This window comes from Eublepharis macularius, chromosome 9, assembly GCF_028583425.1.
Source record: "Eublepharis macularius isolate TG4126 chromosome 9, MPM_Emac_v1.0, whole genome shotgun sequence".
NCBI lineage: Eukaryota > Metazoa > Chordata > Lepidosauria > Squamata > Eublepharidae > Eublepharis > Eublepharis macularius.
The window spans coordinates 40875892-40898398 of record NC_072798.1 but is presented as its reverse complement, the minus strand read 5'-3'; the positions used below and the strand labels follow the sequence as shown (position 1 = coordinate 40898398).

General features: G+C 45.5%; 1 protein-coding gene across 2 annotated transcripts in view; it reads right to left on the bottom strand.

The window, feature by feature from the left end:
* The window catches only part of LOC129335279 (cytochrome P450 2D14-like), a 69970-nt gene extending 50896 nt beyond the window's left edge, over nt 1-19074 (bottom strand). The window contains exon 1 of one of the 2 annotated variants that reach the window (XM_054987712.1): nt 18972-19074. The gene's annotated coding sequence lies outside the window, so the exon portion shown is untranslated. The remainder of the gene's footprint in view (nt 1-18971) is intronic. The other variant, XM_054987711.1, reaches the window with a different exon arrangement.
* Between the last annotated feature and the right edge of the window lie 3433 nt (nt 19075-22507).

Sequence of the window (22507 nt, the reverse complement as noted above, 5' to 3'; positions counted from 1 at the left end):
AACTTGAAGCAAATGGCCTTACCTTCTTCCAAGATGTCCTACTTCCTGTTTCCATGAAGCCAAAACTTTGCCCTTCTCCGAAATGGCGAACTTCCACTTCCTGTATTAACACAGAGCGCCTCTTGCCAGTCTCTTTATGGTCCTGACGTACTTCCTGTTTCTTTAATGTTTGCAGCAGTTCTCGCGATATTCAAGCTTTCCCACAGTCCAGTATCTCTTCCCACTTCAGGTATGTAAACAATATCCAATTTTCTGCCTTAACTACTGTTTAAAATGTCACTTTTTAAATTTTCCCTTGCCGGAATCTTCCCCTTCACTTAATCAGTCTGTTGCAGTTTTTAAGTCCAGTTTTAAACTTTATTACTTGCTTAAATCTGTCCCGGTTTGAGAGATAGCAATCTTTACCTTCTTAAACGTCTTTTCTTGGGTTGTAATCGCTGCTTCTTTTAATCAAACGAATCCGTTTCCCTTGCTGCTTAACGAAGCTCGGGCATGCAGGTCTTATGCCAATACAATTGACTCCTGAGCCGCTGCAGAGATCTTGGCAAACCTGTCTTCGGGTGGGACCTCCAGGGCGGGAGGGAGCTCGTTGCTTAGAGCCCCCCACCACCCGAGATTGACGCACCCTCAGATGCAGTGCGTACTTGCCTGTTCTCCGCCTGAGAACAGGGGGCCGCGGGCAATCTGTGCCCCTCCAGCCTCCACAAACAGCGGCACGGACAGCTCAGCTCTTAGAGCTGCTTTAGATCTTCATGGATCCCGAACCGGAAGTCACATTCTCCATATATCTGAGGGCGGTGTTGTGTGGTGCTGGGGGAGGTCCTGTTCCTGTCTGCTGATTGGTTCCTTTCCCCCATCAATCATGGTACACCATTACCAGACACTGTCATCTCTCAGCCCCCATATAAGCATTTATGTATATGTCATGTATAGTCCGCCTTTCTCACTGAGACTCAAGCACTTTGATTACTGACTAGTGGCAAAGCTGTGATTGCTCCTGCCATATGACTGCTCTGCCTGTTCATGATTCATAATGGAGGGAGATTGTTTATCTGTAATTTCTTTATTTCAAACTGTTTTAAATGAGAAAATAGTTCTTAATCTTTAAAATAATGAAGATATAGATGAATGAATTATTCAAATTCTCACATTAGGGAACCAAAATTACAGTAAAACACAATGCATACAACATAAATTCTGCGTCTGTTAATTTTGTGGAACAGAATTTCACACTTTTTGGAATCCGTATTAGTTCTGGCAGTTGTTTCCCTAGAAACGAAATACTGCTATTTAATAATCATTTGACATAAGTATCTCACCAAGAACAACTTAGAATAAAGAAAAAACAGATCTTTTTACAAGTTCCAAGTTTGGCCTTCTAATGTCATACGAAATTTGCATAACTATTTTTCCTTAACTGGCCAGTCAGACTCACAAAGATACTTGGAGTGGGTTTCTTGTAAATGTCTTCAGGAAATCCTCAGTTAAATGCCTTAGCTTCTGGAAGGTTATCTAAGAGCCAAGCTACAAGTGACGCCTGACATAGGTTGGACACTTGTCAGCTTCCCTCAAGTTTTGATGGGAAATGTAGGCATCCTGGTCTTGTAGGTGTAATAGAGAGCCAAGCTGTAAAACCAGGACACCTACATTTCCCATCAAAACTTGAGGTGACCTGACAAGCATCCAACCTGTGTAAGGCATCAGTTGTAGCTTGGCTCTCACTGTATTCAAATCAGTTGCAGATAATGTTTCCAAATGCATTGTTTACAAGATTCTGGGATTAAAGGGAAGGTCTTTATGAGACAACAATAAATTTATATGGGTACCATTATATATACCCAGCATGATGGGATTCCTTATAGACATAGGCTGGGGAATTATAGCCTTACTAGAAACAACACCTGTTGTGGGAAAAAATACAACTGGCTCTAGAAAACTGATTCGGCAGGCCTCCTCCCAGCGCAAGTGGATGCTTCATAGTGGCCTTGAGGCCAGAGCAGGAGGACGCTGAGGGGAAGCGTGAGGAGGAGTGCTTAGGCTGTCGATTCAGCAGGCCCCCTTCTAGAGTCAAGCGGGTACTTTTCCATGGCCTCGAGGCCAGTGTCGTCAGCAGTGCACCGGCATGAGGATAAAAAGTGAGTAGTCAGGTAGGATAGCCTCATGGTGATTTGGAGGGGGGGGAAGCAGAATGCATAGAGAAGTGGCTGTATAACTTTTTACTCTTAGGACATTTTCACCCGCATATCAAAAAAAAATGTCCCCAAAGAACAACCATTTACCAATTACAATTTTCTTTGTGAAAAAAGCACCTAGAAGCAAAAAGAACACCAGAACTACATTGATTTAGATCGCTGAGTGTTTTTTTTTACCCACTTCCATATAACAAACCTAAGTATTTATGTATTCTGGATACAGACCCTGTTCCCAACATGATGACCCTTTATGATAACCTGGAGAACATTTACCTCACCACACAGAGGTATGTTCTTGGGGATAGAAATATTTTCCAGGATAAAATGTTACAAATTATTTGTTTTTGATGTTTTCCTTTAAAATGTATGCTCTTTAATGCAAATTTTGAAATATGGTTTTTGCTGTTTCAGACTGAAAAAAAATTATTTTATTTATTTTTATTTATATTTCAATTTATATACCACCCATCCTCAGGGGCTCTGGGCAGTGAACAGTTTAAAATCAATAAAAACAGGGAAACAACAATACTAAAATCAATATACAAAACAATAATGAAATAAATTAACCAAGTGCAATGGTGGGGAGAACCCCCCCCACCCCAAAGTGGGGAGGCCGACATGGCACCACCCCCTTCAACCACTGAATGCCTGGCGGAACAGCTCTGTCTTACAGGCCCGGCGGAACGATAATAAGTCCCGCCGGGCCCGGGTCTCTGTTGACAGAGTGTTCCACCAGGCTGGGGCCAGGACTGAAAAAGCCCTGGCCCTGGTTGAAGCGAGGCGGGCTTCCTTAGGGCTGGGGACCACCAGTAAACATTTATCCGCTGATCGAAGTGGTCTCCGGGGAACATACAGAAAATGATGACAAAGGAGCAGTACTGTTCTAAGTTTTTCAATATCCAAAAGGAGAGAGATGACTCTTCACAAAATAAACCTTCTGCATTATGTGAAAGTGGTTTTCCAGGCCCTGTGTGTTTGACTTCTGTAAAATTCAATGTGTTCTGCCAACACAAACATTTTTGTTTTCCTGGGTACTTTTCTAGCCCAAATTACATTGGAATTTAGTTTGGGGTATGAATATACCACAGAATATGTTCTGTTAGTTAGTTAGGTTTTTGTTGCAGATTTGCTAGAGTTTTTAATTGCAGATTTTTCATACATCTGTTACCTGTATTTTATTTATTTATTTTATTTTATCATATTTGTATTCCGCCCTCCCCGCAAGTGGGCTCAGGGTGGATAACAGCATTAAAAATATTTAAAACATGCCATATATAACATTTAAAAGCATCATACAAAAATATAAAATAGCAGCACTCTTTTTCTTGATGGCAGCAATACAGTTAATAACTAACAGTGTAACAGTACAGTTGAACACAGCAGCAGCTTAAGAACAGTGGTGGGCAGCTCTCATAGGGAGGGGGGTAGATGTTGTAACCTCCAGCCAGCGGAGGCCCAGCCTCAGCCATAAGCCTGGCGGAACAACTCTGTCTTACAGGCCCGGTGGAAAGATAGTAGATCCTGCCGGGCCCTGGTCTCAGTAGACAGAGCGTTCCACCAGGTAGGAGCCAGGACTGAGAAAGCTCTGGCTTTAGTCGAGGCCAGGTGGGCCTCTTTGGAGCCAGGGACTGATAACAGTTTCTTTTCTCCCGATCAGAGGGTCCTCTGGGGAATATACGGGGAGAGACGGTCCCTCAGGTACACTGGCCCCAGTCCGCACAGGGCCTTATAGGTCAATACCAAGACCTTGAACCTGATCCGATACTCCACTGGCAACCAATGCAGCTGGCGCAATATTGGTGTAATATGCACCCTATTTGGTGCTTTCATAATGATGCGCGCTGCTGCATTTTGCACCAGCTGTAATCTTCAGGTCAGGCTCAAGGGTAGGCCCATGTAGAGCAAGTTACAGTAATCTAACCTAGAAATGACCATTGCCTGGATCACTGTAGTTAAGTCACAGGTAGACAGGTAAAGGACAAATTGCCTGGTCTGCCGCAGGTGGAAAAAAGAAGACCTGACAACCGCTGTGACCTGTGCCTCCATTTTCAGGGAGGCATCTAGGATCACCTCCAGGCTCTTAACCTTTGGAACTGGCATAAGCTGTGCCCCATCGAGGGCCGGGAGCCAGAGTCCCGAATCCAGTCCTCCGTTGCTCATATACAGGACCTCCGTCTTTGTTGGGTTCAGTTTCAGTCGATTCTGTTTCAACCAATCAGTCACGGCTGCAAACGCATGTTCCAGGACGTCTGGGGCTGAGCCGGCCCGGCCGTCCATCATCAGATACAGCTGGGTGTCATCTGCATATTGATGACACCCAAGCCCAAAACTTCGCACCAACTGGGATGCTAAACAGTAAAGGGAAGAGTATTGCCCCCTGCAGGACCCTGCACACCAATGGGTGACGGGATGACAATTTCTCCCCAAGCGCCACCTTCTGTCCCCAACTGTGGAGAAAAGAGACAAGCCACTGTAAGGCAATCCCTCGTATCCCCACATCGGCGAGGCGGTGAGTCAGAAGATTGTAATCGACTGTGTCAAACGCTGCTGACAAATCCAATAATATCAGCAGCGCTGAACCACCTCGGTCCAGATGTCTGCGAAGGTCATCCATGAGGGCGACCAGCAGCGTCTCCATCCCATGTCCTGGCCGGAACCTGGACTGAAAGGGATCTAGGGCTGAGACATCATTCAGAAAACCCTGTATCTGTCCCACCGCCGCCTGCTCAATCACCTTTTCCAGAAATGGGAGGTTCAAGACTGGGCGATAATTGACCAGGTCAGTGGGGTCCAGTGATGGTCTCTTCAGGAGAGGTCTCACCATGGCTTCCTTTAGTAGCCCGGGAAAAACCCCAGTGTCCAAGGATGTGTTAACAATGGCTTCCAATGAGGACCACAGACCATCGGCACTGGCCTTTACTAGCCACGATGGGCATGGGTCCAGGGGGCACGTGGTGGGCCTAACTGATTGCAGGGTCCTGACAATCTCTTCCCTGGAGAGTGGACTGAACTGATCAAATATTGACCCTAAAGACGGCCAAGGGGTCTCTAGTTCCTTCACTGTATCAACTGTGGCTGGCAGGTCACAGCGGAGAGACAAAAAATTTTCAGCAAAAAAGCTCCCAAAAGCCTCACAGCTGATGTCCGAATTCTGAATTTGGCGGCCTTCCCCCTGGGAGGGAGACTAGTTACTGAACCACATTGAACAATTTTGCTGGGTGTGAGCTAGCTGATGCGATGGAGGCCTTATAAAACTCCTTCTTCACAGCCTTCACCGCCATCTCATAGGCTTTCATAAACGTCCTATAAGATGAGCTTGCCTCTTTGTCGTGAGATCGCCACCACACTCGCTCAAGCCGTCTTAGCTCCCGCTTCTTTTCTCGAAGCTCCTCCGTATACCAGGGAGCCCATCTTACATGGGGGCAAAGAGGGCAACGGAGAACGGTTTCATCGATGGCTTCGGAGAGCTGGCATTGCCAGTCCTCCACCAGCTCATCTAACGAACCGCCGTGGAGCATAGGATCCTGCAGAGCATTCTGGAAACCAATTGGATCCATACGTTTCCGCGGGCGAGCATAAATCAGCTCACCGCCCTTGCAAGGGGGGGGGTGTCATTCCCCATCGAGCCCTCAAAACTGAGTGGTCTGACCATGGCACTGGTTCTATTGCCTCTAGATCCACATCAAGCCCCATCCTGAAGATCAAGTCTAGCGTGTGGCCCGCTCTGTGTGTGGGGGTCGATACAAATTGGGAGAGTTCCAGTGCTGCCACGGAAGCTACCAGGTCCGCAGCCTGCGCAGAGGAGGCATCTTCAGAGTGGACGCTGAAGTCCCCCAAGACCAATACTCTGGAGAACTCCAAGGCCCACCCCGCTACCACCTCTAGCAAGCGCGACAGAGTATCTGCTGGCGCACTAGGCAGCCGGTACACCAGACAGATGGCCAAACTCTCCTCGGCACCCCACACCAGGCCTACACATTCAATGCCAGAGATCTCAGGGGCGGGCAGCAGCTTGAAATGCAGCTCTTGCTAGAGTTGCCACTCTTGGTTGGAAAATTCCTGGAGATTCCTGGGAAAAAAGATTGCGCTGGTTCCAAAATATGAACACGATAAAATGATATCATCCCCAATGTAGACTCAAAGACAGTTTGCATCATTCTCCTCTTCTCCATCCTTGCAACAACCCTGCGAGGTAAGTCTGGCTAAGAATGGCCACTTCCACATGTTCTAATTTTTTCAGGTTTTCCCTTTCCCAAAGTCGTGTCTTCCCAATCTATTTTGAGAGCTCACCTTTCACATGCATAGGCCTCATGTGTGTTTTGTGGGTGTTTGTCAGGGGGAAAAAAGATTCCAAAAGAGAGAACATGTTCTTTATCTGTGCCTCGTCATAAATGCAGGATTGTGCTATACCATTGTTCTGTCTTGCATAGTACTCTGTTCTCTACCATTGATTTTCTGCTCACAGCTTTAAATTCAAAAGTGTTTAATAAATATGCAAACAGTAGAGTAGTGCGATCGTGCAATTCCAATACATGGACCCTTAAAGTGCTAATTATAAGGAATTACAGTGTATTGTGAAGCTCCAGTTTATTGTAAGGAGCAATATTATTTTGTCAAGCTCCTAAAGTCCCATAAGAGGCATTGTCCTTGGTTATTTGTATTGTTTTTGTATATAGGATATTATTAATTGGTTGCCCAATGGTTAGGGCATATAAAATGGTGTTGAATCCTTTATAAATTTGGTTCCAAATACAGGGAAGTTCGTCTTTTCTTGCTATCTTACCCGTATTAGCCCCTTAGCTGGTTCCTTTGACCGATCCTTACACCAGCAAGCTTCTGTGGCAGAGTGGGGAACTGAACCTGGGTTGCCCTGATGCTAGTGTCTATTGTACAGAAAAGTGGATATAAATGAAATGAATCCTACAATCATAGGACCTTGCATACATGGTGTATAGACAAGGCATGTTATAACTAGTTCCTTTTGGAGACTTCCCAATATTCAGCAGCTGGCAATTTTGATTCCTTAAAACAAGAGGTGTGGCTTAGTTCTGGAACCTCATAAGCACAGAAAGTCAGGGAGCTGGCTGTGGTTACTCATTTACTCTGCACATGCTTAGAATAATCTATGTAAAATCCATGGGATATATTGCTTATTTTGGGGGCAGTAGGGAGGTGGAAATGATACAGAAGCTGAGAATGGTAGCAAGAGGATGTCTGCATGACTGACCTTCTGAAGGGGCGAGAAGACCCAGGCCATTTTTACCTCACTTTAAGAAAATAATAGCCAGAAAAAGAATGCCCCTTTTGTCTGCCCTTTCAGGGATGCCTATCAAAGTATCCCAAGCACACATGCATCACTGAGAAGAACAAATTGTAAACAAATTGCCTGAAGTAGCTTTTTGGAAAAATATCCAAGATTTAAATTACCACAAGAAGGATGGTTGTTGTGGGTTTTCCGGGCTGTATTGCCCAGAAAACCCACAACAACCATAGTTCTCCAGCCGTGAAAGCCTTCGACAATATACCATAAGAAGGACTGACTAAATTTAAGAATTTGCCTCCTGCCTTTTCCATTCCCACATTATTCCTTTAAGCAAGCCCTCAAGGATGGAAAATTACTTTCATGGAGGGTCTAGGAGAAAAACAGAACTGCTGAAATATACACAGCCACACATGGAGAATTTCTTTCTTCACACTTTAGGGTGAGGTGGAGAAAAAATGGTAACTTATTTACAATTAAGCTTGATCTGGAAGGCATTCCTGGGGATTGACTTAGCCTACTTTGCAAGGTTGTCCTGCTTGTCGATCAGCTAGCACAACTGCATTGGGGGAGACCTGCCTTTCTCTACAATGGGGACCCAAACTCAGCATACATCATTCTTTTCTCCTCGAGTTCATCCTCAAAACAACCCCGTGAGGTAAGTTAGGCTCAAAGTATGTGACTGACCAAAGGTCACTCAGCAGCCATCTTCCTTGGTGGAGGGGGTGGAATCAAACCAGAGAAGCCACATGAGCCATCACTCCAGCCACTCTAGCACCCATTAGGCACTTCTTGTTATCTTTTGGAGAACAAGAGAGAAGTGCAACTATGAAATGATTTTAAAATGATTTTAAAAGTTCTAACAAAACATAATAACATCCTACACGAGGACACTCAAGTGACTTACTTTTTGTGTCCAGTGTACTGCGTCCCTAGCGCTGCACGTGTCTCCAGGTTTCACGTGCTCTTCACAAAATAAACCTTCTGCATTATGTGAAAGTGGTTTTCCAGGCCCTGTGTGTTTGACTTCTGTAAAATTCAATGTGTTCTGCCAACACAAACATTTTTGTTTTCCTGGGTACTTTTCTAGCCCAAATTACATTGGAATTTAGTTTGGGGTATGAATATACCACAGAATATGTTCTGTTAGTTAGTTAGGTTTTTGTTGCAGATTTGCTAGAGTTTTTAATTGCAGATTTTTCATACATCTGTTACCTGTATTTTATTTATTTATTTTATTTTATCATATTTGTATTCCGCCCTCCCCGCAAGTGGGCTCAGGGTGGATAACAGCATTAAAAATATTTAAAACATGCCATATATAACATTTAAAAGCATCATACAAAAATATAAAATAGCAGCACTCTTTTTCTTGATGGCAGCAATACAGTTAATAACTAACAGTGTAACAGTACAGTTGAACACAGCAGCAGCTTAAGAACAGTGGTGGGCAGCTCTCATAGGGAGGGGGGTAGATGTTGTAACCTCCAGCCAGCGGAGGCCCAGCCTCAGCCATAAGCCTGGCGGAACAACTCTGTCTTACAGGCCCGGTGGAAAGATAGTAGATCCTGCCGGGCCCTGGTCTCAGTAGACAGAGCGTTCCACCAGGTAGGAGCCAGGACTGAGAAAGCTCTGGCTTTAGTCGAGGCCAGGTGGGCCTCTTTGGAGCCAGGGACTGATAACAGTTTCTTTTCTCCCGATCAGAGGGTCCTCTGGGGAATATACGGGGAGAGACGGTCCCTCAGGTACACTGGCCCCAGTCCGCACAGGGCCTTATAGGTCAATACCAAGACCTTGAACCTGATCCGATACTCCACTGGCAACCAATGCAGCTGGCGCAATATTGGTGTAATATGCACCCTATTTGGTGCTTTCATAATGATGCGCGCTGCTGCATTTTGCACCAGCTGTAATCTTCAGGTCAGGCTCAAGGGTAGGCCCATGTAGAGCAAGTTACAGTAATCTAACCTAGAAATGACCATTGCCTGGATCACTGTAGTTAAGTCACAGGTAGACAGGTAAAGGACAAATTGCCTGGTCTGCCGCAGGTGGAAAAAAGAAGACCTGACAACCGCTGTGACCTGTGCCTCCATTTTCAGGGAGGCATCTAGGATCACCTCCAGGCTCTTAACCTTTGGAACTGGCATAAGCTGTGCCCCATCGAGGGCCGGGAGCCAGAGTCCCGAATCCAGTCCTCCGTTGCTCAAATACAGGACCTCCGTCTTTGTTGGGTTCAGTTTCAGTCGATTCTGTTTCAACCAATCAGTCACGGCTGCAAACGCATGTTCCAGGACGTCTGGGGCTGAGCCGGCCCGGCCGCCCATCATCAGATACAGCTGGGTGTCATCTGCATATTGATGACACCCAAGCCCAAAACTTTGCACCAACTGGGATGCTAAACAGTAAAGGGGAGAGTATTGCCCCCTGCAGGACCCTGCACACCAATGGGTGACGGGGTGACAATTTCTCCCCAAGCGCCACCTTCTGTCCCCAACTGTGGAGAAAAGAGACAAGCCACTGTAAGGCAATCCCTCGTATCCCCACATCGGCGAGGCGGTGAGTCAGAAGATTGTAATCGACTGTGTCAAACGCTGCTGACAAATCCAATAATATCAGCAGCGCTGAACCACCTCGGTCCAGATGTCTGCGAAGGTCATCCATGAGGGCGACCAGCAGCGTCTCCATCCCATGTCCTGGCCGGAACCTGGACTGAAAGGGATCTAGGGCTGAGACATCATTCAGAAAACCCTGTATCTGTCCCACCGCCGCCTGCTCAATCACCTTTCCCAGAAATGGGAGGTTCAAGACTGGGCGATAATTGACCAGGTCAGTGGGGTCCAGTGATGGTCTCTTCAGGAGAGGTCTCACCATGGCTTCCTTTAGTAGCCCGGGAAAAACCCCAGTGTCCAAGGATGTGTTAACAATGGCTTCCAATGAGGACCACAGACCATCGGCACTGGCCTTTACTAGCCACGATGGGCATGGGTCCAGGGGGCACGTGGTGGGCCTAACTGATTGCAGGGTCCTGACAATCTCTTCCCTGGAGAGTGGACTGAACTGATCAAATATTGACCCTAAAGACGGCCAAGGGGTCTCTAGTTCCTTCACTGTATCAACTGTGGCTGGCAGGTCACAGCGGAGAGACAAAAAATTTTCAGCAAAAAAGCTCCCAAAAGCCTCACAGCTGATGTCCGAATTCTGAATTTGGCGGCCTTCCCCCTGGGAGGGAGACTAGTTACTGAACCACATTGAACAATTTTGCTGGGTGTGAGCTAGCTGATGCGATGGAGGCCTTATAAAACTCCTTCTTCACAGCCTTCACCGCCATCTCATAGGCTTTCATAAACGTCCTATAAGATGAGCTTGCCTCTTTGTCGTGAGATCGCCACCACACTCGCTCAAGCCGTCTTAGCTCCCGCTTCTTTTCTCGAAGCTCCTCCGTATACCAGGGAGCCCATCTTACATGGGGGCAAAGAGGGCAACGGAGAACGGTTTCATCGATGGCTTCGGAGAGCTGGCATTGCCAGTCCTCCACCAGCTCATCTAACGAACCGCCGTGGAGCATAGGATCCTGCAGAGCATTCTGGAAACCAATTGGATCCATACGTTTCCGCGGGCGAGCATAAATCAGCTCACCGCCCTTGCAAGGGGGGGGGTGTCATTCCCCATCGAGCCCTCAAAACTGAGTGGTCTGACCATGGCACTGGTTCTATTGCCTCTAGATCCACATCAAGCCCCATCCTGAAGATCAAGTCTAGCGTGTGGCCCGCTCTGTGTGTGGGGGTCGATACAAATTGGGAGAGTTCCAGTGCTGCCACGGAAGCTACCAGGTCCGCAGCCTGCGCAGAGGAGGCATCTTCAGAGTGGACGCTGAAGTCCCCCAAGACCAATACTCTGGAGAACTCCAAGGCCCACCCCGCTACCACCTCTAGCAAGCGCGACAGAGTATCTGCTGGCGCACTAGGCAGCCGGTACACCAGACAGATGGCCAAACTCTCCTCGGCACCCCACACCAGGCCTACACATTCAATGCCAGAGATCTCAGGGGCGGGCAGCAGCTTGAAATGCAGCTCTTGCTAGAGTTGCCACTCTTGGTTGGAAAATTCCTGGAGATTCCTGGGAAAAAAGATTGCGCTGGTTCCAAAATATGAACACGATAAAATGATATCATCCCCAATGTAGACTCAAAGACAGTTTGCATCATTCTCCTCTTCTCCATCCTTGCAACAACCCTGCGAGGTAAGTCTGGCTAAGAATGGCCACTTCCACATGTTCTAATTTTTTCAGGTTTTCCCTTTCCCAAAGTCGTGTCTTCCCAATCTATTTTGAGAGCTCACCTTTCACATGCATAGGCCTCATGTGTGTTTTGTGGGTGTTTGTCAGGGGGAAAAAAGATTCCAAAAGAGAGAACATGTTCTTTATCTGTGCCTCGTCATAAATGCAGGATTGTGCTATACCATTGTTCTGTCTTGCATAGTACTCTGTTCTCTACCATTGATTTTCTGCTCACAGCTTTAAATTCAAAAGTGTTTAATAAATATGCAAACAGTAGAGTAGTGCGATCGTGCAATTCCAATACATGGACCCTTAAAGTGCTAATTATAAGGAATTACAGTGTATTGTGAAGCTCCAGTTTATTGTAAGGAGCAATATTATTTTGTCAAGCTCCTAAAGTCCCATAAGAGGCATTGTCCTTGGTTATTTGTATTGTTTTTGTATATAGGATATTATTAATTGGTTGCCCAATGGTTAGGGCATATAAAATGGTGTTGAATCCTTTATAAATTTGGTTCCAAATACAGGGAAGTTCGTCTTTTCTTGCTATCTTACCCGTATTAGCCCCTTAGCTGGTTCCTTTGACCGATCCTTACACCAGCAAGCTTCTGTGGCAGAGTGGGGAACTGAACCTGGGTTGCCCTGATGCTAGTGTCTATTGTACAGAAAAGTGGATATAAATGAAATGAATCCTACAATCATAGGACCTTGCATACATGGTGTATAGACAAGGCATGTTATAACTAGTTCCTTTTGGAGACTTCCCAATATTCAGCAGCTGGCAATTTTGATTCCTTAAAACAAGAGGTGTGGCTTAGTTCTGGAACCTCATAAGCACAGAAAGTCAGGGAGCTGGCTGTGGTTACTCATTTACTCTGCACATGCTTAGAATAATCTATGTAAAATCCATGGGATATATTGCTTATTTTGGGGGCAGTAGGGAGGTGGAAATGATACAGAAGCTGAGAATGGTAGCAAGAGGATGTCTGCATGACTGACCTTCTGAAGAGGCGAGACGACCCAGGCCATTTTTACCTCACTTTAAGAAAATAATAGCCAGAAAAAGAATGCCCCTTTTGTCTGCCCTTTCAGGGATGCCTATCAAAGTATCCCAAGCACACATGCATCACTGAGAAGAACAAATTGTAAACAAATTGCCTGAAGTAGCTTTTTGGAAAAATATCCAAGATTTAAATTACCACAAGAAGGATGGTTGTTGTGGGTTTTCCGGGCTGTATTGCCCAGAAAACCCACAACAACCATAGTTCTCCAGCCGTGAAAGCCTTCGACAATATACCATAAGAAGGACTGACTAAATTTAAGAATTTGCCTCCTGCCTTTTCCATTCCCACATTATTCCTTTAAGCAAGCCCTCAAGGATGGAAAATTACTTTCATGGAGGGTCTAGGAGAAAAACAGAACTGCTGAAATATACACAGCCACACATGGAGAATTTCTTTCTTCACACTTTAGGGTGAGGTGGAGAAAAAATGGTAACTTATTTACAATTAAGCTTGATCTGGAAGGCATTCCTGGGGATTGACTTAGCCTACTTTGCAAGGTTGTCCTGCTTGTCGATCAGCTAGCACAACTGCATTGGGGGAGACCTGCCTTTCTCTACAATGGGGACCCAAACTCAGCATACATCATTCTTTTCTCCTCGAGTTCATCCTCAAAACAACCCCGTGAGGTAAGTTAGGCTCAAAGTATGTGACTGACCAAAGGTCACTCAGCAGCCATCTTCCTTGGTGGAGGGGGTGGAATCAAACCAGAGAAGCCACATGAGCCATCACTCCAGCCACTCTAGCACCCATTAGGCACTTCTTGTTATCTTTTGGAGAACAAGAGAGAAGTGCAACTATGAAATGATTTTAAAATGATTTTAAAAGTTCTAACAAAACATAATAACATCCTACACGAGAACACTCAAGTGACTTACTTTTTGTGTCCAGTGTACTGCGTCCCTAGCGCTGCACGTGTCTCCAGGTTTCACGTGCTCTTCACAAAATAAACCTTCTGCATTATGTGAAAGTGGTTTTCCAGGCCCTGTGTGTTTGACTTCTGTAAAATTCAATGTGTTCTGCCAACACAAACATTTTTGTTTTCCTGGGTACTTTTCTAGCCCAAATTACATTGGAATTTAGTTTGGGGTATGAATATACCACAGAATATGTTCTGTTAGTTAGTTAGGTTTTTGTTGCAGATTTGCTAGAGTTTTTAATTGCAGATTTTTCATACATCTGTTACCTGTATTTTATTTATTTATTTTATTTTATCATATTTGTATTCCGCCCTCCCCGCAAGTGGGCTCAGGGTGGATAACAGCATTAAAAATATTTAAAACATGCCATATATAACATTTAAAAGCATCATACAAAAATATAAAATAGCAGCACTCTTTTTCTTGATGGCAGCAATACAGTTAATAACTAACAGTGTAACAGTACAGTTGAACACAGCAGCAGCTTAAGAACAGTGGTGGGCAGCTCTCATAGGGAGGGGGGTAGATGTTGTAACCTCCAGCCAGCGGAGGCCCAGCCTCAGCCATAAGCCTGGCGGAACAACTCTGTCTTACAGGCCCGGTGGAAAGATAGTAGATCCTGCCGGGCCCTGGTCTCAGTAGACAGAGCGTTCCACCAGGTAGGAGCCAGGACTGAGAAAGCTCTGGCTTTAGTCGAGGCCAGGTGGGCCTCTTTGGAGCCAGGGACTGATAACAGTTTCTTTTCTCCCGATCAGAGGGTCCTCTGGGGAATATACGGGGAGAGACGGTCCCTCAGGTACACTGGCCCCAGTCCGCACAGGGCCTTATAGGTCAATACCAAGACCTTGAACCTGATCCGATACTCCACTGGCAACCAATGCAGCTGGCGCAATATTGGTGTAATATGCACCCTATTTGGTGCTTTCATAATGATGCGCGCTGCTGCATTTTGCACCAGCTGTAATCTTCAGGTCAGGCTCAAGGGTAGGCCCATGTAGAGCAAGTTACAGTAATCTAACCTAGAAATGACCATTGCCTGGATCACTGTAGTTAAGTCACAGGTAGACAGGTAAAGGACAAATTGCCTGGTCTGCCGCAGGTGGAAAAAAGAAGACCTGACAACCGCTGTGACCTGTGCCTCCATTTTCAGGGAGGCATCTAGGATCACCTCCAGGCTCTTAACCTTTGGAACTGGCATAAGCTGTGCCCCATCGAGGGCCGGGAGCCAGAGTCCCGAATCCAGTCCTCCGTTGCTCAAATACAGGACCTCCGTCTTTGTTGGGTTCAGTTTCAGTCGATTCTGTTTCAACCAATCAGTCACGGCTGCAAACGCATGTTCCAGGACGTCTGGGGCTGAGCCGGCCCGGCCGTCCATCATCAGATACAGCTGGGTGTCATCTGCATATTGATGACACCCAAGCCCAAAACTTCGCACCAACTGGGATGCTAAACAGTAAAGGGGAGAGTATTGCCCCCTGCAGGACACTGCACACCAATGGGTGACGGGGTGACAATTTCTCCCCAAGCGCCACCTTCTGTCCCCAACTGTGGAGAAAAGAGACAAGCCACTGTAAGGCAATCCCTCGTATCCCCACATCGGCGAGGCGGTGAGTCAGAAGATTGTAATCGACTGTGTCAAACGCTGCTGACAAATCCAATAATATCAGCAGTGCTGAACCACCTCGGTCCAGATGTCTGCGAAGGTCATCCATGAGGGCGACCAGCAGCGTCTCCATCCCATGTCCTGGCCGGAACCTGGACTGAAAGGGATCTAGGGCTGAGACATCATTCAGAAAACCCTGTATCTGTCCCACCGCCGCCTGCTCAATCACCTTTCCCAGAAATGGGAGGTTCAAGACTGGGCGATAATTGACCAGGTCAGTGGGGTCCAGTGATGGTCTCTTCAGGAGAGGTCTCACCATGGCTTCCTTTAGTAGCCCGGGAAAAACCCCAGTGTCCAAGGATGTGTTAACAATGGCTTCCAATGAGGACCACAGACCATCGGCACTGGCCTTTACTAGCCACGATGGGCATGGGTCCAGGGGGCACGTGGTGGGCCTAACTGATTGCAGGGTCCTGACAATCTCTTCCCTGGAGAGTGGACTGAACTGATCAAATATTGACCCTAAAGACGGCCAAGGGGTCTCTAGTTCCTTCACTGTATCAACTGTGGCTGGCAGGTCACAGCGGAGAGACAAAAAATTTTCAGCAAAAAAGCTCCCAAAAGCCTCACAGCTGATGTCCGAATTCTGAATTTGGCGGCCTTCCCCCTGGGAGGGAGACTAGTTACTGAACCACATTGAACAATTTTGCTGGGTGTGAGCTAGCTGATGCGATGGAGGCCTTATAAAACTCCTTCTTCACAGCCTTCACCGCCATCTCATAGGCTTTCATAAACGTCCTATAAGATGAGCTTGCCTCTTTGTCGTGAGATCGCCACCACACTCGCTCAAGCCGTCTTAGCTCCCGCTTCTTTTCTCGAAGCTCCTCCGTATACCAGGGAGCCCATCTTACATGGGGGCAAAGAGGGCAACGGAGAACGGTTTCATCGATGGCTTCGGAGAGCTGGCATTGCCAGTCCTCCACCAGCTCATCTAACGAACCGCCGTGGAGCATAGGATCCTGCAGAGCATTCTGGAAACCAATTGGATCCATACGTTTCCGCGGGCGAGCATAAATCAGCTCACCGCCCTTGCAAGGGGGGGTGTCATTCCCCATCGAGCCCTCAAAACTGAGTGGTCTGACCATGGCACTGGTTCTATTGCCTCTAGATCCACATCAAGCCCCATCCTGAAGATCAAGTCTAGCGTGTGGCCCGCTCTGTGTGTGGGGGTCGATACAAATTGGGAGAGTTCCAGTGCTGCCACGGAAGCTACCAGGTCCGCAGCCTGCGCAGAGGAGGCATCTTCAGAGTGGACGCTGAAGTCCCCCAAGACCAATACTCTGGAGAACTCCAAGGCCCACCCCGCTACCACCTCTAGCAAGCGCGACAGAGTATCTGCTGGCGCACTAGGCAGCCGGTACACCAGACAGATGGCCAAACTCTCCTCGGCACCCCACACCAGGCCTACACATTCAATGCCAGAGATCTCAGGGGCGGGCAGCAGCTTGAAATGCAGCTCTTGCTAGAGTTGCCACTCTTGGTTGGAAAATTCCTGGAGATTCCTGGGAAAAAAGATTGCGCTGGTTCCAAAATATGAACACGATAAAATGATATCATCCCCAATGTAGACTCAAAGACAGTTTGCATCATTCTCCTCTTCTCCATCCTTGCAACAACCCTGCGAGGTAAGTCTGGCTAAGAATGGCCACTTCCACATGTTCTAATTTTTTCAGGTTTTCCCTTTCCCAAAGTCGTGTCTTCCCAATCTATTTTGAGAGCTCACCTTTCACATGCATAGGCCTCATGTGTGTTTTGTGGGTGTTTGTCAGGGGGAAAAAAGATTCCAAAAGAGAGAACATGTTCTTTATCTGTGCCTCGTCATAAATGCAGGATTGTGCTATACCATTGTTCTGTCTTGCATAGTACTCTGTTCTCTACCATTGATTTTCTGCTCACAGCTTTAAATTCAAAAGTGTTTAATAAATATGCAAACAGTAGAGTAGTGCGATCGTGCAATTCCAATACATGGACCCTTAAAGTGCTAATTATAAGGAATTACAGTGTATTGTGAAGCTCCAGTTTATTGTAAGGAGCAATATTATTTTGTCAAGCTCCTAAAGTCCCATAAGAGGCATTGTCCTTGGTTATTTGTATTGTTTTTGTATATAGGATATTATTAATTGGTTGCCCAATGGTTAGGGCATATAAAATGGTGTTGAATCCTTTATAAATTTGGTTCCAAATACAGGGAAGTTCGTCTTTTCTTGCTATCTTACCCGTATTAGCCCCTTAGCTGGTTCCTTTGACCGATCCTTACACCAGCAAGCTTCTGTGGCAGAGTGGGGAACTGAACCTGGGTTGCCCTGATGCTAGTGTCTATTGTACAGAAAAGTGGATATAAATGAAATGAATCCTACAATCATAGGACCTTGCATACATGGTGTATAGACAAGGCATGTTATAACTAGTTCCTTTTGGAGACTTCCCAATATTCAGCAGCTGGCAATTTTGATTCCTTAAAACAAGAGGTGTGGCTTAGTTCTGGAACCTCATAAGCACAGAAAGTCAGGGAGCTGGCTGTGGTTACTCATTTACTCTGCACATGCTTAGAATAATCTATGTAAAATCCATGGGATATATTGCTTATTTTGGGGGCAGTAGGGAGGTGGAAATGATACAGAAGCTGAGAATGGTAGCAAGAGGATGTCTGCATGACTGACCTTCTGAAGGGGCGAGAAGACCCAGGCCATTTTTACCTCACTTTAAGAAAATAATAGCAAGAAAAAGAATGCCCCTTTTGTCTGCCCTTTCAGGGATGCCTATCAAAGTATCCCAAGCACACATGCATCACTGAGAAGAACAAATTGTAAACAAATTGCCTGAAGTAGCTTTTTGGAAAAATATCCAAGATTTAAATTACCACAAGAAGGATGGTTGTTGTGGGTTTTCCGGGCTGTATTGCCCAGAAAACCCACAACAACCATAGTTCTCCAGCCGTGAAAGCCTTCGACAATATACCATAAGAAGGACTGACTAAATTTAAGAATTTGCCTCCTGCCTTTTCCATTCCCACATTATTCCTTTAAGCAAGCCCTCAAGGATGGAAAATTACTTTCATGGAGGGTCTAGGAGAAAAACAGAACTGCTGAAATATACACAGCCACACATGGAGAATTTCTTTCTTCACACTTTAGGGTGAGGTGGAGAAAAAATGGTAACTTATTTACAATTAAGCTTGATCTGGAAGGCATTCCTGGGGATTGACTTAGCCTACTTTGCAAGGTTGTCCTGCTTGTCGATCAGCTAGCACAACTGCATTGGGGGAGACCTGCCTTTCTCTACAATGGGGACCCAAACTCAGCATACATCATTCTTTTCTCCTCGAGTTCATCCTCAAAACAACCCCGTGAGGTAAGTTAGGCTCAAAGTATGTGACTGACCAAAGGTCACTCAGCAGCCATCTTCCTTGGTGGAGGGGGTGGAATCAAACCAGAGAAGCCACATGAGCCATCACTCCAGCCACTCTAGCACCCATTAGGCACTTCTTGTTATCTTTTGGAGAACAAGAGAGAAGTGCAACTATGAAATGATTTTAAAATGATTTTAAAAGTTCTAACAAAACATAATAACATCCTACACGAGAACACTCAAGTGACTTACTTTTTGTGTCCAGTGTACTGCCTCCCTAGCGCTGCACGTGTCTCCAGGTTTCACGTGTTCTGTTTGTGTCTGTCAGGGTCCGCGAGTGTCTGCTATCGGCACCACTGACTTGTGACGTAAGAGCGTCAGCTCTGTCTTTCCCTCTCTGCATCTCCTAGTATTTCCTTATGTTGTTGCCAATGACTGCTAGATGTCGCTGTTTCTCCTTTTACAGCGGTGATGTCATACTTCTCCCGGCAGCAATACCAGTCAGCTCTGCTGGGAAAATGTTTTTTTTTCCTTCCCACGTTCTGTGAATTGAGTAAACAACCAGCATCTTCTCCAGATAGATTTAAAAGATGGATACTTAATAATTTCATTGTTCAAACACAGAACCATGAAGAGAGAATACAGTTAATGAAACAACTCTCCTGGAGATGATTTCACAAGTCTTCCAAAAAGGGGAGGAAGGAATTTTTAAGGTCTCTATTTCTCTTTGCTGCGGTTTACAGGGAATTTTAAAATCTGTTTCACTGGAGCAAAAGGGTGCTTTGGCAGTGTGGATCCTGTTACCTCACCTTACATGGAACTCCTGGTACAAATGCAGTATACCTATGCTGAATTATCCCACTCTGCTTCCCTGTGCGGAAAGCTTGGTGTGTTGCAGCCAGAGCGTCAGTGTGGAGAATAGTGCTTTACATTGTTGTCCCTTTAATATTTCTTAAACATTTGAGTTATAAAAATGAAAAAAAAACATGAACAAATCTTAGGGATCCATGAAAACGCCCTGCCCTTTGACTATGACTGCTGCTTCCCCTCCCCCCTCTCCCACTGAGGAATAACAACAAGACTCTTCCACAGGGGAGTGGGTAAACAAACATCTGGATGATTTTCTGAGGGGGCCTCTGGCGCAGGTCTTGTGTGGTTGGCACAATCCACCTGGGATTGTGGCTGGGGCTGCTCCCAAGTAGAGTGAAGGAAGGCTGGTGGGGCTGCCTGTTAGAAGAAGGGACTGGCAATATCTCTTCCTCAGGCCTTTAGGACTGCCAGCAGGGAAGAAGGAAGGCAACAACCATAGAGTTAATTAGACAGATAGGCTATCAGTCTCCTTCCTGCCAGGGGAACTTCCTTCCTTCCCTTCTCTCCCTCTCCTCTCTCTCTCTCTCTTCTTCCCTGAATGCACTAGGAGAGGCAGCATGGTGTCTCCTCCTGAGAGAGATGGCCTACTTTCAATCTAAAGCCATCCTAGCTAGTTAGATCAGTTACTAGTTCTTTCTCTCCACTAAACTTATGTAAATATATTTCTTTAACTAAATAAATAGTTGTTTCTCTAACTTGGAAAAGAGCTTTCTGCGTGCACTTTGTTTAGTTAATGTGCCTTAACTAAAACCCAATAATGGTTATGCGCCTAGCCTCACCAAGTTAATTATCAGAACATACTATCTGAGTTCTGATTAACCAAGTAGAACCTCAAAACTGTGGAGAGAGAAAAAGAAAGTATAAAACATAACAGCTGCCACTATAAAGGATCAAGAAACACATGTCTTTGTTCTTGAGGACAATAACTTTGCTGAATGGAAAATAAGGCTGAATAATCTCAAGAAAAAGCACCTGGAAAAACACCTCACAGAAGGCCCACCAGCTGAGGGCAATGAGAGACTGAAGTGGAACCAGGAAGACAATGTAGCACAAACAGTAATAAGTTCTGTCTCTACCAATTATCTAGAATTGATTCAGGACTGTGAAACAGCTAAGCAGATGTATGACCTTATACTTAAAGAGCATGTGACATGATTGGTCAACCAGGTCACTTTTGCAAGATCAATTACAAGCTTTAAGATATTCAGACAGACAATCCTTTCAAAGTCACGTGAGAAAACTACAGGACCTGTTCTGTCAGTATGCCCAAGCAGAGGAAGAAAAAGATGATTCTGCCAAGGTTGTAGTCTGGTTTAAATCTCTAGAACACACGTTTCTGCCAGTAATCTCTCAACTTGAAATAAAGGGAAAATTAAATTTTTGAGAAGCAGTCATACAAATTGAATAGGAAGTTGCTGTTAGCTGACTGCAAAATAGAGCAGTGAAGTTACGCTATGCTGATTAAAGAGGCAAAAAGTTTATTTGAGGAAATACATACTTGATAGAGAAGAGAGAGAGAGAGGTTCCTTGCTATCTGACTACATCTTGCAGAGAGAGTGAAGCAGGAGAGAGAAGAAGCAGGATATTGCCCTGTTTAGCCCAATAGGAGACAAGACAAGGAAATGACCCCCAGGAAACAAGAGAGATGCTGCTCTCACTTTCCTAACTAAGTGATCCTTGCTGCCCCCTGCAAGGATCTTCTTCCTTCTTGCTGCTGCAGTACACCAGACATTGCTATTTCCAACAGTTGCAAGATGTAAAGCTTTAAACTCAAATTTACAAGAATTGCCCGACCAGTTTGTTCATAAAATCTCCCTAAGAGCAAAAATGCAAGTTGCCACCTCTAGCCCTGGAGAAAGACATTTCACAAACTATCAAATTGGCAAGCATCATAAGGGGACTACATTGGCCAGAAAAAGAGAATCCTTAAGCAAACAAAGGTTCACTACAGCAACCCAGTATGAGACACGGCAAAACTCATTTGCAACCACTCCAAAGGCAAAACAATTAACATGTTACAATTGTGGAGGTATAGGCCATAAGCAAATTTACTGCTCTTCCCCCAGAGCAATGGGAGCTCCCCCTCCCTCTCCTAACATGAAAGCAAGTAATTTTAAACGCAAGACAGATCAGCAAAAGAAGTTTAGTCTGAATTCAGACAGCACCAGCCTTACAAATACAAATACCATTGTATTAGTAAGTGAAAGGTTTATTATATTCAGCCATAGGCCATTACAAGTCACAAACAACAAACAAAAACAGAAGCACAAGCTTGAATAAAATTGATGTGACATGGTCAAAGCATTAAAATTTAAAACTAGATAAAACCATCAAACCATTTCGGTTGTCAAATTCATATAGGCCAATAAAAGTATACACAGTTAAAACAGTAAAAATCCCCAATGTTCAATGTTAATGTTATCCCTTAAGCACAGCATTAGCCCGTGGTTTTTTTTGCAACCAGGGCATATAAAGCCATTTTATATATATGTTAGCATCAGAGTCGGCTAATAAAACCGCAATCTTCTCGGGATCTGTGTGGGTACAAAGGTTGGACAACATCTCAGAAAGAAATTTAGCCCTAGGTTGAGCATACAACGGGCAGTTAAGAATATAATGAGGTAAGTCCTCAATTGCAGATGTTCCACAGGGACAGAAGCGCTGGTCCTTAGGTATTTTACTGTAGCAGCCTGCTAAAACTGCAGTTGGCATTGTTTCGAAACGTAGGGATGTGAAGGCTGCTCTAAGATTATAGTTTGCAATACTAAGTAAGAACCTCTAGAATGGTTGCACTTGAAGAGTTTAAACCAAGAGGCTGACTGACAGTTCAAGACTGCCTGTCTATCTATCAGGGGATCACCCTTATAGACCCAGTCTTGAAGATGTAAGTTATTTGCTGAGGGGTTGAGAAGATCATC